The sequence below is a fragment of the Macaca thibetana genome, chromosome 1 (assembly GCF_024542745.1).
Source record: "Macaca thibetana thibetana isolate TM-01 chromosome 1, ASM2454274v1, whole genome shotgun sequence".
Lineage (NCBI taxonomy): Eukaryota > Metazoa > Chordata > Mammalia > Primates > Cercopithecidae > Macaca > Macaca thibetana.
Window position 1 is genome coordinate 178343730 of NC_065578.1, and position 15787 is coordinate 178359516.

Consider the following 15787-nt stretch of genomic DNA (forward strand, 5'->3'; position numbering starts at 1 on the left):
AGCAGGAAGTTGTGAAAGAGGATAAAGGAAAGTTTGGCAAACTGGATGGTCCTGAAAAGTCTGGGAGAGACACATGGAAGGTAAACATGACGGTTGCTTTTGTTTCTGCCAGTGAGGTCATTGGAGCATGAACAGGGCAACTTCAACTTGGAGCTGATGTGCTGATCCTTTGGAAGCTCTCTTAGGATGGAAGGGTTCTCCATTCCTGTTGTTGGTCTTACTGTTGTTACTAAGAGGGTTGTCTCTGTTCTAATCTGCTAGTTGCAGGCTTACAGTTGGTTAGATGATGAAATGTGATGTTTACAGCATCAAGCACACTGTTCAGTAGAAGTTTTAACAAATCCTCCTACTAACACTTCATGATAATTTAATCTATCAGATACACTTTAACAACACTTTTGACCACACGTTAGTGGAGCTGATATAATTAGCTAGTTCTTGTTTTATTGTTACATTAAGAAAAAAACCCCAAAATTTGAATACAACTCATGTGGTGGAGGAAAAAAAGACATACTTTCAGAGGGAAAATCTTACAAGTGAGTTTTATGGCTTAAAAACTGAATACCTTAAAATTTATATATCTTCTTTTTTTTTGAGGTGAAAAGAATCTTCTAGGAAGTTGCTATTTATATAAAAAAAAAAAAGTGGCATAGACCTTACTTTCAAACTTTAGAAAAAACTAGACTTACTAAATCTCACATAGTCATAGGACAACACTGTTTAGAAGCATTTAAAACATTATGATTTTGGGGTACTTGAATATTTGAATATGAATGAAAGCAATTTTTTTTAGATGGCCTGAATTGTTTTTTTAAGATTGGGTGTTTGGTGTGATGAAAATATTTTATTTCATGATTGTGTGGTAGTTGTACAGTTATAAATATGTGTCAAACTCATTGAATTTTACTCTTAAACTTGGTGAAATTTTTGTATGCAAATTATACTTTAATAACACTGACAAGAAAAATAAAGTATTTTGGGATTTAGAAAAGGACTGGCTGGAATTTCAAGGAAGGGATTTTCTGTGGACATGCAATATGACACCAAAATCATGGATAGGAACAGAAATTATTTTAGTCAAAAGCCAAATGTAATGAAACTGTTAAGAAAAATGATTTAGTGACTGTATTTTACATGTTTATTATACTTCTCATTACATTTGGGTTATTTCCCCACTTACATTCATTTGTATGTGTGCAGGTAGAATAGGGTGGGGACAAGGGGATGGGAGGGTGGGTGTGCATCATGTGAAAATGAAGAGGACTTAGGGCAGAGCAAGATCGCCTCATAGAAGCCTCCAGCGATTGTCCTCCCTGCAGGAACACCAAATTGTACAACTATTCACACAGAAAATCACGTTTATAAGAACCAAAAATCAGGTGATTACAGTACCTGTTTTTAACTTCCTATCACTGAAAGAGGCAACAAAAAGGGTAGGAGAGGCAGTCTTGAATTGCCTATACCACCTGGTCTTCCATCCCCTGGCAGTGGTCGCATGGCACAGAGACAGATCTGTACACTTGGGGGAGGGAGAGCACAGGAACTTTGCATTGGAACTCAGTGCTGCCCTGTTACAGTGGAAAGCAATGTCAGGAAGAACTCAGCTGACACCCATGGAGGGAGCATTTAAACAAGCCGTAGCCAGGGGAGAATCACCCACCCAGTGGTCAGAACCTGAGTGCTGGCAAGCTAAAGTACTTTAGGGTCCTAAATAAACTTGAAAGGCAGTCTAGACCACAAGGACTGCAATTCCTAGGCAAGTCCTGGTGCTGTGCTGGCCTTGGAGCCAGTGGACTTGGGGGACATGTGACCCAATAACACACCAGCTGGGGTGGCCAAGGGAGTGCTTGCATCACCACTCCCCTAACCCCAGGCAGCACAGCTTGCATCTCCTGGAAAGACTCCTTCCTTCTGCTTCAGGAGAGGGAAGAGTAAAGAGGACTTTGTCTTGCAACTTGGAAACCAGCTCAGCCACAGTAGAATAGGGGACCAGGCAAAGTCCTGAGGCCCCTATTCCAGCCTCTAGTTCCCAAAGGATATTTCTAAAGACATCCTGGGCCAGAAGGGAACTTGCTACCTTGAAGGGAAGGCCCCAGTCCTGGCAGGATTCATCACCTGCTGGCTAAAGAGCCCTTGGGCCTTGAATAAACATCAACAGTGCCCAGGCAGTACTTGCCATGGGCATTGAGTGAGACTCAGAGCTGTGCTGGATTCAGGTATGATCCAGCACATTCCCAACTGTGGCGGCCACAGAGAGAGACTCTTCTGCTTGCGTAAAGGAGAGGGAAGAGTGTAAAAGATTTTGTCTTGTGGCTTGGGTGCCAGCTCAGCTGCAGTAGAATAGAGCACCAGGTAGATTCCTAAGGTTTCTGACTCTAGGTCCTGGCTCCAGGATGGCATCTCTAGACCTGCTCAGAGCCTGGGGGAACTCACCACTCTGAAAATAAGGACACAAGCCAAGCTCATCTTGCTATCTGCGAATTGTAGGGCCCTAAGGCCTTGAGCAAACATAGGTTGTAGGCAGGCAGTGGTTATCACAGGCCTTGGGTGAGTCCTAGTGCTGTGCCTGGCTTCAGGTCTGACCAAGTATAGTCCCAGTGGTGATGGCCACTGGGTGCTTGTGTCACCCCTCCTCCAGCTCCAGGCAGCTCAGCACAGAGAAAGAGACTCCATTTGTTTTGGAGAAAGCAAGGGACGAGAACAAGACTCTACTCGGTAATCCAGGAATTTTTTCTGGATCTTATCCAAGACCACCAAGGTGGTATCTCTATGAATCCATAAGAGCCACAGCATTACTTAATGCAGATATGGCAGAAGTGACCAAAAACTTAGATGATAACACCTAAGTCCCTTTGAATACCTGGAAAGCCTTCCTAAGAAGGAGGAGTACAAACAAGCCCAGACTGAGAACACTACAATAAATACCTAACTCTTCAATGCCCAGACACTGATGAACATCCACAAGCATCAAGACCATCCAGGAAAACATGACCTCACCAGAACTAAATAAGGCACCAGGGACCAATCTTGGAGAGACAGAGATATTTGACCTTTCAGGCAGAGAATTCAAAATAGCTGTTGTGAGGAAATTCACCAAAATTCAAGATAACAGAGAGGAGGAATTCAGAATCCTATCAGATAAATTTAACAAAGATATTTAAATAAGTAAAAAGAATTAAGCAGAAATTCTGGAGTTGAAAAATGTAATTGACATACTGAAGAATGCATCAAAGTCCCTTAATAACAGAACTGATCAAGCAGGAGAAAGAATTAGTGAGCTTGAAGACAGGCTGTTTGAAAATACACAATCAGAGGAGATTAAAGAAAAAAGAATGAAGCATGCCTAGAAAATCTAGAAAATAGTCTCAAAAGGGCGAGTCTGAGTTACTGGCCTTAAAGAGGAGGTAGACAGACAGATAGGGGTAGAAAGTTCATTCAAAGGAATAATAAAAAGGCTTTCCAAACCTCAATAAATATATAAATATTCAAGTACAAGAAGGTTATAGAACACCTTACTTGGGTTATAGGTTTAACCCAAATAAGACTATCTTAAGACATCCAGTAATTAAACTCTGATGGTCAAGGATAAAGAAAGTATCCTAAAAGAAGCAAGAGAAAAGAAATAAATAACATACTACTGAGGCTGGGTGTGGTGGCTCATGTCTGTAATTCCAGCACTTTTGGAGGCCAAGGTGGACAGATTACTTGAGGTCAGGAGTTCGAGACCAGCCTGGCCAACATGGTGAAACTTTGTCTTTACAAAACACACAAAAATTAGCTGGGCATGGTAGTGCATGCCTGTAATCCCAGCTACTCAGGAGTCTGAGACAGGAGAATCACTTGAACCTAGGAGGTGGAGGTTGCAGTAAGCAGAGATTGCACCACTGCACTCCAGCCTGTGCGATACAGTAACTGAGACTCGTCTTAAAAACAAAAACAAACAGACAAATAAAAAACATACAATGAAGCTCCAATATGTCTGGCAGCAGACTTCTTAGTGGAAACCTTGCAGGCCAGAAGAAAGTAGCATGACATATTTCAAGTACCGAAGGGAAAAAAAATACCTCGTATCCTAGAATAGCATATCCGGCAAAAATACCCTTCAAACATGAAAGATAAATAGGGACTTTCTTAGACAAGCTAAGGGATTTCATCAATGCCAGACCTGTCCTACAAGAAATGCTACAGGGAGTCCTTCAGTCTGAAAGTAAAGGACAATAATGAGCAATAGGAAAGCATTTGAAGGTTCAAACTCACTAGTAACAGTAAGTACACAGAAAAAGCCAGAATATTATAAAACACTGTAATTGTGGTGTGTAAACTACTCACATCTTGAGTAGAAAGACTAAAAGATGGACTGATCAAAAATAATAACTATAAGTTTTCAAGGCATAGACAATACAATAAGCTATAAATATAACAACAGAAAATTAAAAAGTAGATTAACAGAAAGTTAAAAGGATGAAGTTAACGTATAGAGTTTTTATTAGTTTTCTCTTTGCTTGTTTGTTTATGCAATCAGTGTTAAGTTGTCATCAGTTTAAGGGGTTATAAGAGACTATTTGCAAGCCTCATGGTAGCCTCAAATAAAAAATCATATAACAAACAAAAAATAAAAATCAAGAAATTAAAAACACCACCAGAGAAAGATCCTCTTCACCAATAAAATGACAGAAAGGAAGAAAAGAAGGAAGAGAAGACCAAAAAGCAATCAGAAAACTAATAACAAAATAGCAGGAGTAAGCCCTTACTTATCAATAATAACATTGAATGTAAGTGGACTAAACTCTCCAATCAAAATACATAGAATGGCTGAATGGATAAAACACAAGACTCAATGATTAGTTGCCTATATAAAATACACTTCACCTATAATGACTCGCATAGACTGAAAATAAAGGGATGGAAAAAGATGTTCCATACAAATGAAAACCAAAAAAGAGCAGGAGTAACTGTACTTAGATAAAATAGATTTCAAAATAAAAACTATAAAAAGAGACAAAGAGAGTCATTTTAGAATGATAAAGGGGTCAATTCAGTAAGAGGTTGTAACAATTGTAAATATACATGCACCCAACACTAGAGTACCCAGATATTATAATAAGCAGCCAATAACAAGCAAATTAATAATAAAGATTAGAGCAGAAATAAGTGAAATGGAAATGAAAAAACAACACAAAAGATCAATGAAACAAAAAGTTGGGTTTTTGAAAAGATGAGTAAAATTGACAAACCTTTAGTCAGACTAAGAAAAAAAGAGAAGACACAAATAAAATTAGACCTGAAAACTGAAACATTACAACCAATGCTGCAGAAATTCAAAGGATCATTAGCAGCTACTATGGGCAACTATATGTCAATAAATTTGAAAACCTAGAAGAAATGGATAATTCCTGGATACCTACAACCTACCAATATTGAACCATGAAGTAATTCAAAACTTGAACAGACTGATAACAAGTAATGAGATCAAAGCTGTAATAAATATATAGCAAAGAAAAGCCCAGGGCCTGATAGCTTCACTGCTGGATTTTACCAAACATTTAAAGAACTAATACCAATCCTACCCAAACTATTCTGAAAAACAGAAGAGAAGCAAATACTTCCAAATTCATTCCATGAGGCCAGTATTACCTGATACTAAACCCAGACAAAGACACATCAAAAAAAGAAAACTACAGGCCAATATTGTTGATGGATATTGATGCAAAAATCCTCAACAAAATACTAGTAAATGGAATTCAACAAAACATTAAAAAGATCATTTATCATGATGAAGTGGGATTTATCCCAGAGATGCAAGGATGATTCTATATATGCAAATCAATCAATGTGATACATCATATCAACAGAATTAAGGACAAAAACCATATGATCATTTCAATTGATACTGAAAAGCATTTGATAAAATTCAACATCCCTTTGTGATAAAAGCCCCCAAAACTGCGTATAGAAGAGACATACCTCAACACAATAAAAGCCATATATGACAGGTCCACGGCTAGTATCATACTGAATGGGGAAAAACCGAAATCCTTTCCTCTAAGATCTGAAACACAACAGGGACACCCGCTTCATCACTGTTATTCAGCATAGTACTGGACATCCCAGCTAGAGCAACCAGACAAGAGAAAGAAATAAAAGGCATCTAAATTGGACAGGAAGACATCAAATTATTGTTGTTTGCAGATGATATGATCTTATCTTAGGAAAAATATGAAGACTCTACCAAAAAAAAAAAAAAACTATTAGAACTGATAAACAAATTCAGTAAAGTTGCAGGATACAAAATCAACATACAAAAATCAGTAGCATTTCTATATGCCAGCAGTGAACAATCTGAAAATGAAATCAAAAAAGTAATCCCACTTACAGTAGATGCTAATAAAATTAAATACCTAGAAATTAACCAAAGAAGTGAAAGATCTCTACAATGATAACTATAAAACATTGATGAAAGAAATTGCAGATGGCACACACAAAAAGGAAAGATATTCCATGTTCATGGGTTGGAATTATCAATATTGTTAAAATGTCCATTCCACCCAACCCAAAGCAATATACCAATGCAATCCTTATCAAAATACCAATGACATTGTTCACAGAAATAGAAAAGACAATCCTAAAATTTATATGGAACCACAAAAGACCCAGGAGAGCCAAAGTTATCATGAGCAAAAAGAACAAAACTGGAGGAATCAGATTACCTGACTTCAAATTGTAGTACAGAGTTATAGTAACCAAAACAGCATGGTATTGGCATAAAACCAAACACATGGAACACCAGTGGAACAGAATAGAGAACCCAGAAATAAATCCATATATCTACAGTGCACTTATATCCCACAAAGGTACCAAGAGCATACTTTGGAGAAGGGACAGTCTCTTCAGTAAATGGTGCTAGGAAAACTGGAGGTCCATATGCAGAAGAATGAAACTAGACCCCCATCTCTTGCCATATACAAAAACCAAATCAAAATAGATTAAAGACTTAAATCTGGCCGGGCGCGGTGGCTCAAGCCTGTAATCCCAGCACTTTGGGAGGCCGAGACGGGCGGATCACGAGGTCAGGAGATCGAGAGACGATCCCGGCTAACACGGTGAAACCCCGTCTCTACTAAAAAATACAAAAAAATAGCCGGGCGAGGTGGCGGGCGCCTGTAGTCCCAGCTACTCGGGAGGCTGAGGCAGGAGAATGGCGTGAACCCGGGAGGCGGAGCTTGCAGTGAGCTGAGATCCGGCCACTGCACTCCAGCCTGGGTGACAGAGCAAGACTCCGTCTCAAAAAAAAAAAAAAAAAAAAAAAAAAAAAAAAAAAAAAAAGACTTAAATCTAAGATGTCAAAGTATGAAACTACTAAAATAAAACATTAGGGAAACTCACTAGGACATTGGACTGAGCAAAGGTTTCTTGAGTAATGTCCCATAAGCATGGGCAACCAAAGCAAAAATGGACAAATGGGATTCCATCAAGTTAAAAGGCTTCTGCACAGCAAATGAAACAATCACAAAGTGAAGAGATAACTGACAGAATGGGAGAAAATATTTGCAAACTATCCATCTGACAGGGGCTAATAACCAGAATGTATAAGAAGCTTAAACAACTCTGTAAGAAACAATCTAATAATCTGATTTAACTCACGCTTGTAATCCCAGCACTTTGGGAGGCCGAAACACGTGGATCACCTGAAGTCAGGAGTTCGAGACCAGCCAGACCCACATGGTGAAATGCCGTCTCTACTAAAAATACAAAAATCAGCTGGGTGTGGTGGCAGGCGCCTGTAATCCCAGCTACTCATGAGACTGAGGCAGGAGAATCACGTGAACCTAGGAGGCGGATGTTGCAGTGAACCAAGACTGCACCATTGCACTTCAGCCTGGGTGAAAGAGTGAGATTCCATCTCAAAACAACAAAACAAACAAACAACAACAACAGCAACAAAAAACAAAAGGGACAAAAGATCTGAATAGATATTTCTCAAAAGAAGACAAACAAATGGCAGACAGCTACATGAAAAGGTGCCCAAAGTGAGAACTTGGCATGTTCTCACTTGTTTGTGGGAGCTAAAAATTAAAACAATTGAGCTCATGGAGATCGGGAGTAGAACAGTAGTTACCAGAGGCTGGAAAGAGTAGTGGGTGAGGTGAAGGGGGTTGGTTAATAGGTAAAAACATGTAGTTAGATAGAATGAATAAGATCTAGTATTTGATAGTATAACAGGGTGACTAGAGTCAACAATAATTTATTGTACATTTAATAATAACTAAAAGTATAATTGGATTGTTTGTAACACAAAGAAAGGATAAATGCTTGATGTGATGGCTGCCCCATTTATACTGATGTGATTATTACACATTATATGCCTTATCAAAATATGTCATGTATTCCATAAATATGTATACCTACTATGGACCCACAAACATTAAAAATTAAAAAAAAATGAAGGAGATGTGAAAGGTAATTGGTGAGGGTATAGTTGTGGGGAGAGTAATTCCTTCTACTCTCAATTATGTGCGTATAATTAACATTTGTATTTCAGAGGACTTGTGTGTTATAATACAAAAAGCATTTGCTTTTATAGGGAAACAGATAAGCCCCAATTGGCATTATTGGTGTTATTGTACAATTATTGCTTCTTTAAAATTGAGCCTACACGCTGAAAATAACCAAAGCACAGAATCATAATTTAGCTAAATTGCCTTATTATAACCATTTGAATGTTCCTGAAAATAATGGCAGAGTTGATGCTAATTTGGAGATTGCTATTGATTGACTACTCCTCTTGAAATTATTGAATTGATAATGCTGTGCTTTGGCAGCTGATGGCCACCCATTTGCCTTGATTTTTACACACTGACTTAATGATATGTACTAGTTTTAGTTGGGCAAATATTGTATGCTTTCTAAGCAGGCTATTACTTTGTACTGTTTCTTTGGAGAAAATTTCTTTCTTATCCACTCAAAAATGAAATATGTCTTGAAAGCACAGCCCTTTGTAAAGACAGAAGGAAAAATTTTTATCTATGGGCGTATTACCCAATGATAATCACTTATCATTTTGGTATATTTTCTTCCAGTCTTTCTTCTCTGCTCAGCTGGTTCTTTCTTTTACTTTTATGTGATTGCTCTCTCTATAAAAGTCTGTATTCACTTTTTTGTTGTTTTTGCTTACCTTATGATGCCTTTTTATGTGTTAGATATGTTTTGCAAATTTTTTTTTTGAGACAGAGTTTCATCCTTGTTGCCCAGGCTGGAGTGCAATGGCGCAATCTCAGCTCACTGCAACCTCCGCCTCCCAGGTTCAAGTGATTCTCCTGCCTCAGCCTCCCAAGTAGTTGGGATTACAGGCATGTGCCACCATGCCAGGCTAATTTATTTTATTTTATTTGTTTATTTATTTTTTGAGACAGAGCCTTGCTCTGTCACCCAGGCTGGAGTGCAGTAGTGCAATATTGGCTCACTGCAACCTCTGCCTCCTGAATTCAAGCGATTCTCCTACCTCAGCCTCCTGAGTAGCTGGGACTACAGGTGCCCGCCACCACACCCGGCTAATTTTGTATTTTTAGTAGAGACGGGGTTTCACCATGCTGGTCAGGCTGGTCTTGAACTCCTGACCTCAGGTGATCCACCTGCCTTGGCCTCCCAAAGTGCTGGGATTACAGGCGTGAGCCACCACGCCTGCCTACAAATATATTTTTAATAGTTGCATTCATTTTAAAATATAGAATGCCTTACTTCCCTGAGGTTACCACTCTCTTATATTTTATTATACATAATTAGATCAGAAAATGCATTTCTTTTTGGTGGGATAAAATTATTGTTTGCTTCGACTTTTATAATTTTAAAGTAGTTGATAAACTACCAAATTTAATAATAATTAAGATATCTAATAAATACTGCACGTTCTTACTCATGTGGAAGCTAAAAAAGTTCATCTCATAGAAGTGGAGAGTAGAGTAGTGGTTACTAATAGTGGTTAGAAGCTGGGAAGGGTGGCGGGAATATGGAGAGGATGGTTAAAGGATGTAAAATTATAACTAGAAAGAATAAATTCTGGCACTGTAGAGTGAGTATAGTTAACAATAATTTGTTATTTATTTTCAAATAGCTAGAATAGAGGATTTTTTGATGTTCCCAACACAAAGAAATGATAAATGTTTGAGGCGATGAGTATGCTAATTACCCTGATTTGATCATTACACATTGCAAGTATCAAAATATCACACTCTGTATCCCATAAATCTGTACAATCATTATGTGTCAATTATTATGTCTTATGGTGTCTTCAAATAGCCATAGAATGTTAATTGGTTGTATTTCATATCTTTCTGATAATTTAGTCATGGGCTCTGAGTTTCTTAAGATGAGAGCCTTGATTTTCCATTTTTACACATCTTGTAGGTTTCCTCCTCTCAATGTCCTCCAGTTGAAGGCTCGAACCCACTTCCTCTTTAAAGTTTGCTGCATTTCCTGTCCATTCATTTCCCTGACTTTGGTGACAGGTCTTATTTATTTAAAATTACAACAACTATAAATTTTTTCTTTCTATTCCTAGGTAAAGAATTGAGACAAGACTTTTCATCCCCAACACCTTCTCCTCCCCCAGCCCCCCACAAAAGGAAATTTCTTTTGCTTGAAGGTACTTTTGAGTGCCTGTGATTAAAAACAATTTTTTTTTTGTTATCTGGAGATTATTAAAGAGCCAATGACTCATAGAAGGCATTGTATATTTACATATATATTATACTCATTACTTAGGATGTTTACAGAATTTCCCCCTTGGGAGTTAATATGCAGCTGTGTTTTATTCCTCACCTGTTACCATTACCCTAATAGAGACAAGTCCAAAGTACCGTGGAAACCCTTCCGGAGAAACAGCAAAACAGATGACAAAGCAGCTCATTTCTTTTCTTCTTAATGGTCTCTCTTTTAAAATTATTTCCAAAGCAGATTTGAGTGTGTTTTGGTTTTCCAGGAAGTAAATAACTTCTGATATTCAGACTGTTTAAATGTGGTTATTGTCCTCTTTGCACTGAATCGGATTAAGTCAACCAAGTATTTTGTGCCCCATAAACATGGTCTTAATCTAAATATTCACCTCAAAACTTTCTTTGTTAACATGTAGTTTTGATGCCTTGCTTCCAACAGAACAGTAAGCTTCACGTGGGATTTGGAGAAAAGGAATCAAACACTCCAATGCTACCTTTGGGAACTCTTTCCCTGGAATCCAAGGCTGCTGCTTCAAGCAGGTCACCTTGATTCACCTATAGGTCAGGACAGACCAGTTTGTACCAGCTATTTAAATGCTGAACTTACTGGTCTTTTTTTGTTTGTTTGTTTTCAATATGTCTCACACTAAATCACTGCATAGCTAAACATATTACTTTAGGATGAGTCTTTCTGACAACTTAATATTTATTTGTAGTCTTTCTGGTTCTCTAATGAAGGAATAATAAACTCACAGTATGTAAGAAAAAGAATAGTTTTGAAATGGAGTTTTCTAAAGAATTTTAGAGGTTTTTTTTTTTAAAAAGTTTAAATGTTGGTATAAATGTTCCAGTTGTGTGGCAAATTAATTTTCCATGTGCATTCCCTTTATTCTGATGGTGGAGGATGTTGGGAGGGTGGACAGGGAAAATGCACTCACTATACAGCTAATATCAATTCTGTGCCTGCTACTGACCACTCTAGGCTCTCAGGAACAAAGATGAGCAATGCACTTTCAATACGCTGCTATACTGGAGAGAGAGGGCATGTAAACAAATCACTATATTACATTATGGTGTAGACATTGGAAAAATGGGGGTTCAGGTAAAGGACTCCATAAACATAGAAAAGGGAATTAATTCTGACCAAGGCATTAGATAAGGAGCATTCAGGAGAAGCTTCAAGGTAGACTTGCAATTTGACTTTGCAGAGGAATAGGAATTTATCTGGATCTATAGGTTCCAGGAAGGGTGAACAGTACAGGCAAGTATGATGTGCTATGCTTAACCACTGTGGGGAATGTGCCATAGCCAGCACATAAGAGGCTCTGTGGATAGAGGAGAAGCTGGACAGGTGGGTTGGGACCAACTTGAGAAGAGCCTGGAAGAACCCAAGGTGGCTTTTACCGGGGGAAGGACCTGATCAGTCATGTGTTTTCCAATGTTACCTTTGCCGTGATGTGAAGAGTAGGTTTGAAAGGGGAGCAGTTAGAGGCAAAGTTAGGATCTCATTGCAGTCATTATATTTGTAAGAGACAAGGGCCTGAACCAGTCATTGGTGGCAAGGTTGCTTTTGAGAGAGATCCCCAAGGCCCAAAGGGCAGGGTTTGCTGACTGTGGCACCTAAAGGAGGAGATCCAAAAGGAAGATTCTGAGGTTTCTATGGCAGGCACCCCGGTGATGGTGAATCTGTTAACTGAGACAGGGGAGCAAGTTCGAAGTGCCTGTCAGGACTTTCACAAGGAGTTATTCAGCAGGAGACGTTTGGAAATATATGGCAGGGATCCAGGAGAGGTTGGGACAGCAAACACACGTGTAGGAGTCATTGGGTTGTACAGGCAGTTCAGTGGGGTTGCGTTTTTAAGGGAGAGAGTGACTGATTAAGAAGTGGATAGAGGTGATGAATCTGAGAACAATGGATTCAGGATATTGTTTCAAGAGGTTTGATAGTGAAGGGTAAAAAAGAGGGCAGTTGCCTGAGAGGTAGATGAGTAATTTTCTTTTCCCGGACTTGAATGCATGTGCGGGTGAAAACTAGTGGTGAGGAAGACAATGGCAATCCGAGAAAAAGGAGATAATTGTTGTAGTGAGAGTTTGGAAGAAAAATATTGGGGAGGTCTTCCTTTTGAGGTAGGCAGAAGGAGGAAACTATAGTAGATGATGAGATGAACTTAGAGGTGGATAGAAAAGAAATGAAACTTATTATACCTCCATTTTCTTAAAAGAGGAAGTCTGAGTAAAAGGAGGGTGGAGAAGGGAGTTTAAGGGTACGTTTGAAGATGTGAGAGCTGCTTTGAAAAGTGGAAGAGACAGGCCGCATGCGGTGGCTCACGCTTTTAATCCCAGCACTTTGGGAGGCCGGGCGGGCGGATCACGAGGTCAGGAGATGGAGACCATCCTGGCTAACATGGTGAAACCCCGTCTCCACTAAAAATACAAAAAAATTAGCCAGGCATGGTGGCAGGTGCCTGTAATCCCAGCTGCTTGGGAGGCTGAGACAGAATGGAACCCGGGAGGCAGAGCTTGCAGTAGGCTAAGATCGCGCCACTGCACTCTAGCCTGGGCGACAGAGGGAGACTCCATCTCAAAACAAAACAAAACAAAACAAACAAACAAAACACACAAAACAAAACAGTGGAAGAGATAGTCATGGGGATAAGAAAAAGTTTGCTGAACAGCAATGGGTCCAGCCCAGGCTGGGGCTCATTTGTCTGCAGTGGAGCCAAGCGCACAGCTTTGCAGTGTTTTCTGTACTGCTGGGAAGCCTGCCATAAGCAGCCAGGAAAATGGGCAGGTGGGTTGATCCGTGGCTAGATATTGGCTGGGCAGATTTTGAAGAAAGATTTTCTTAGGGATAAGAAAATCAGATATTCTTGACTGGTGTTAGTGAATCAACTATGAGTCCTGGAGATCAAGGATAACTAGTGAAGGAAGTAAAACTTGGAGGGGTTATAGGGGCTAGGGAAATCGGGAGGGGCAAGAGCTTGGAAGGCTGAAAGAGATGAATAGTAGAATAAGCAGGTTTAAAAGAGAAAAGAAAAAGGAAATAATGTTATGGACCAGGCATAGTATTTTCATGCATATCTAGTTTATCAATTCATAAGTCATTCCATTAATAATAAAAATATTTATTTTATCATGTTATACATATAAAATATTTTTATTTTGTTATATTAAATGGAACAAACACTTTTCAGTCTTTATCCTGGAAATTGAAAATTTTACTTAAAAAAAACCGCTCATTTTAAAACTTTGGCCAAGTTGTATACAGTTTATTTGGAGACACACACACACACACAAACACACAGACACACACACACATAATTATTCAAGGGGAATAAAGGGAAGTTAATGAATTGAATTTTTTTGCTTGTAGCTAATTTACTCCCCATCTACTGTGGTAGTAAAATAAAAATTAAATATTTACAGTTAGCCTAAAATTATCATGTACCTGTTGCAATTAAATAAAATGAAAATTTAAAATGTAAGCTCAAGTGAAGTTTCCAACCTAAGCTTCTTTTAGCATTACATGTAAATAATGTATTTACCTGTTGCAACTTTCTCCTTCCCCTCATTACCATTTTTTCGTTTCCCTACATCGATATCTCTGTTACAAAGCAATAGTATCTATTTATACTATGCAGATCAGCTTCAATGATGTGAAGAGCTCACAGAAATCATAATAGACACATTTATTTGCACATTATCTTTCTGCTTCTGCAAGTAATATTCTTTCTTATAAGGCTCGTATCTTTTATTTGGAGAGCTTCAAGTGATCTGGAAGAATCCCATTGTATTCCATAAAGGAGAGTAGATAAGCAGATGGTTTCCACATCTGCAAAATGGGAATGTTCATGGATTTCTGAAACTATATTGAAATTTCAAAATTCTCTGTGGCGGTTATATAATATGCTCCTTGAAACAACAGCATAGTCAGGAATGGACTAGAATCCAGGCCTTTTGCCAACAAGCCATTCTTTAATGCTATTGACGTCATTATTTTCTCTATTTCATAAAGTCAACAACCTGACATTAAGGAAGCCTTTGCTATGCAGGTTTCTTTCAACCTGTGTCTGTCTGTCTGTCTCTTTCTCTCTCCCTTCTACATCTTTTATTCAAATTACGTTTATATGTAGTTACACATTAGTTGTTCTCTCTTACCTCCATTCTAAGTTCCTTCACTAGATTTTAAAAACCTCTTACCATATCAAATAGAGCCAAGGCCATCCATCCTTCAAGCTACCCATCATCAGAGCCATACCTTATATATTATTCTATTCCTCTCCATCACAACAAAACAAAGGAAGACTGATCGAGTGCCCTCAGCATTCTGGAATACAGTCTCCCCCATCACCCCAGAAGTACTACAGCATCTTACTATTCTTTAGAGAGCTTTGAAGTGGGTACTTTGATACTAGTGAGCACATATGTTGGCGCAAGTAACTTCTCCAGAACAAGAGCCTTCTCCCTCTGTGATTGTATGCATCCACGCATCCTGCTAATGCTTACAAATGTCAGATTTATTCTTCGCTACAATCCTATTGAATATAACAAACTGGCCTCACCATAAGCATCTCCTGGAGGAACATATTGAAAACACAGTTTCTCTGGCTTCCCTCATGTGGATTCTGAGTCAGTAGGTCTGAGGTAGGGAATGGAATTTTCTACTTTTTATCAGGCAACTCAGGAGAATCTTATGACCACTAAGACAAAGGAAACACTGAGATTGGTATTTTTACCCCTATTTTAAGATGAAGACATGAAAGGTTTTCTGGAGACATACTGCTCAATATGATAACCATTAGCCATATGTGGCTATTAAAATGAAAGTTAACAGGCTGGGCGTGGTGGCTCACGCCTGTAATCCCAGCGCTTGGGGAGGCCAAGGCAGGTGGATCACAAGGTCAGGAGATCGAGACCATCCTGGCTAACACGGTGAAACCTCATCTCTACTAAAAATACAAAAAATTAGCTGGGCATGGTGGCGGGTGCCTGTAGTCCCAACTACTCGAGAGGCTGAGGCAGGAGAATGGCGTGAACCTGGGAGGTGGAGGTTGCAGTGAGCTGAGATTGCACCACTG

At 38.9% G+C, this 15787-nt stretch overlaps 1 protein-coding gene across 1 annotated transcript in view; it reads left to right on the plus strand.

The window, feature by feature from the left end:
• The window catches only part of NIBAN1 (niban apoptosis regulator 1), a 172694-nt gene that overhangs the window by 40494 nt on the left and 116413 nt on the right, over positions 1-15787 (plus strand). The window lies entirely within an intron of this gene.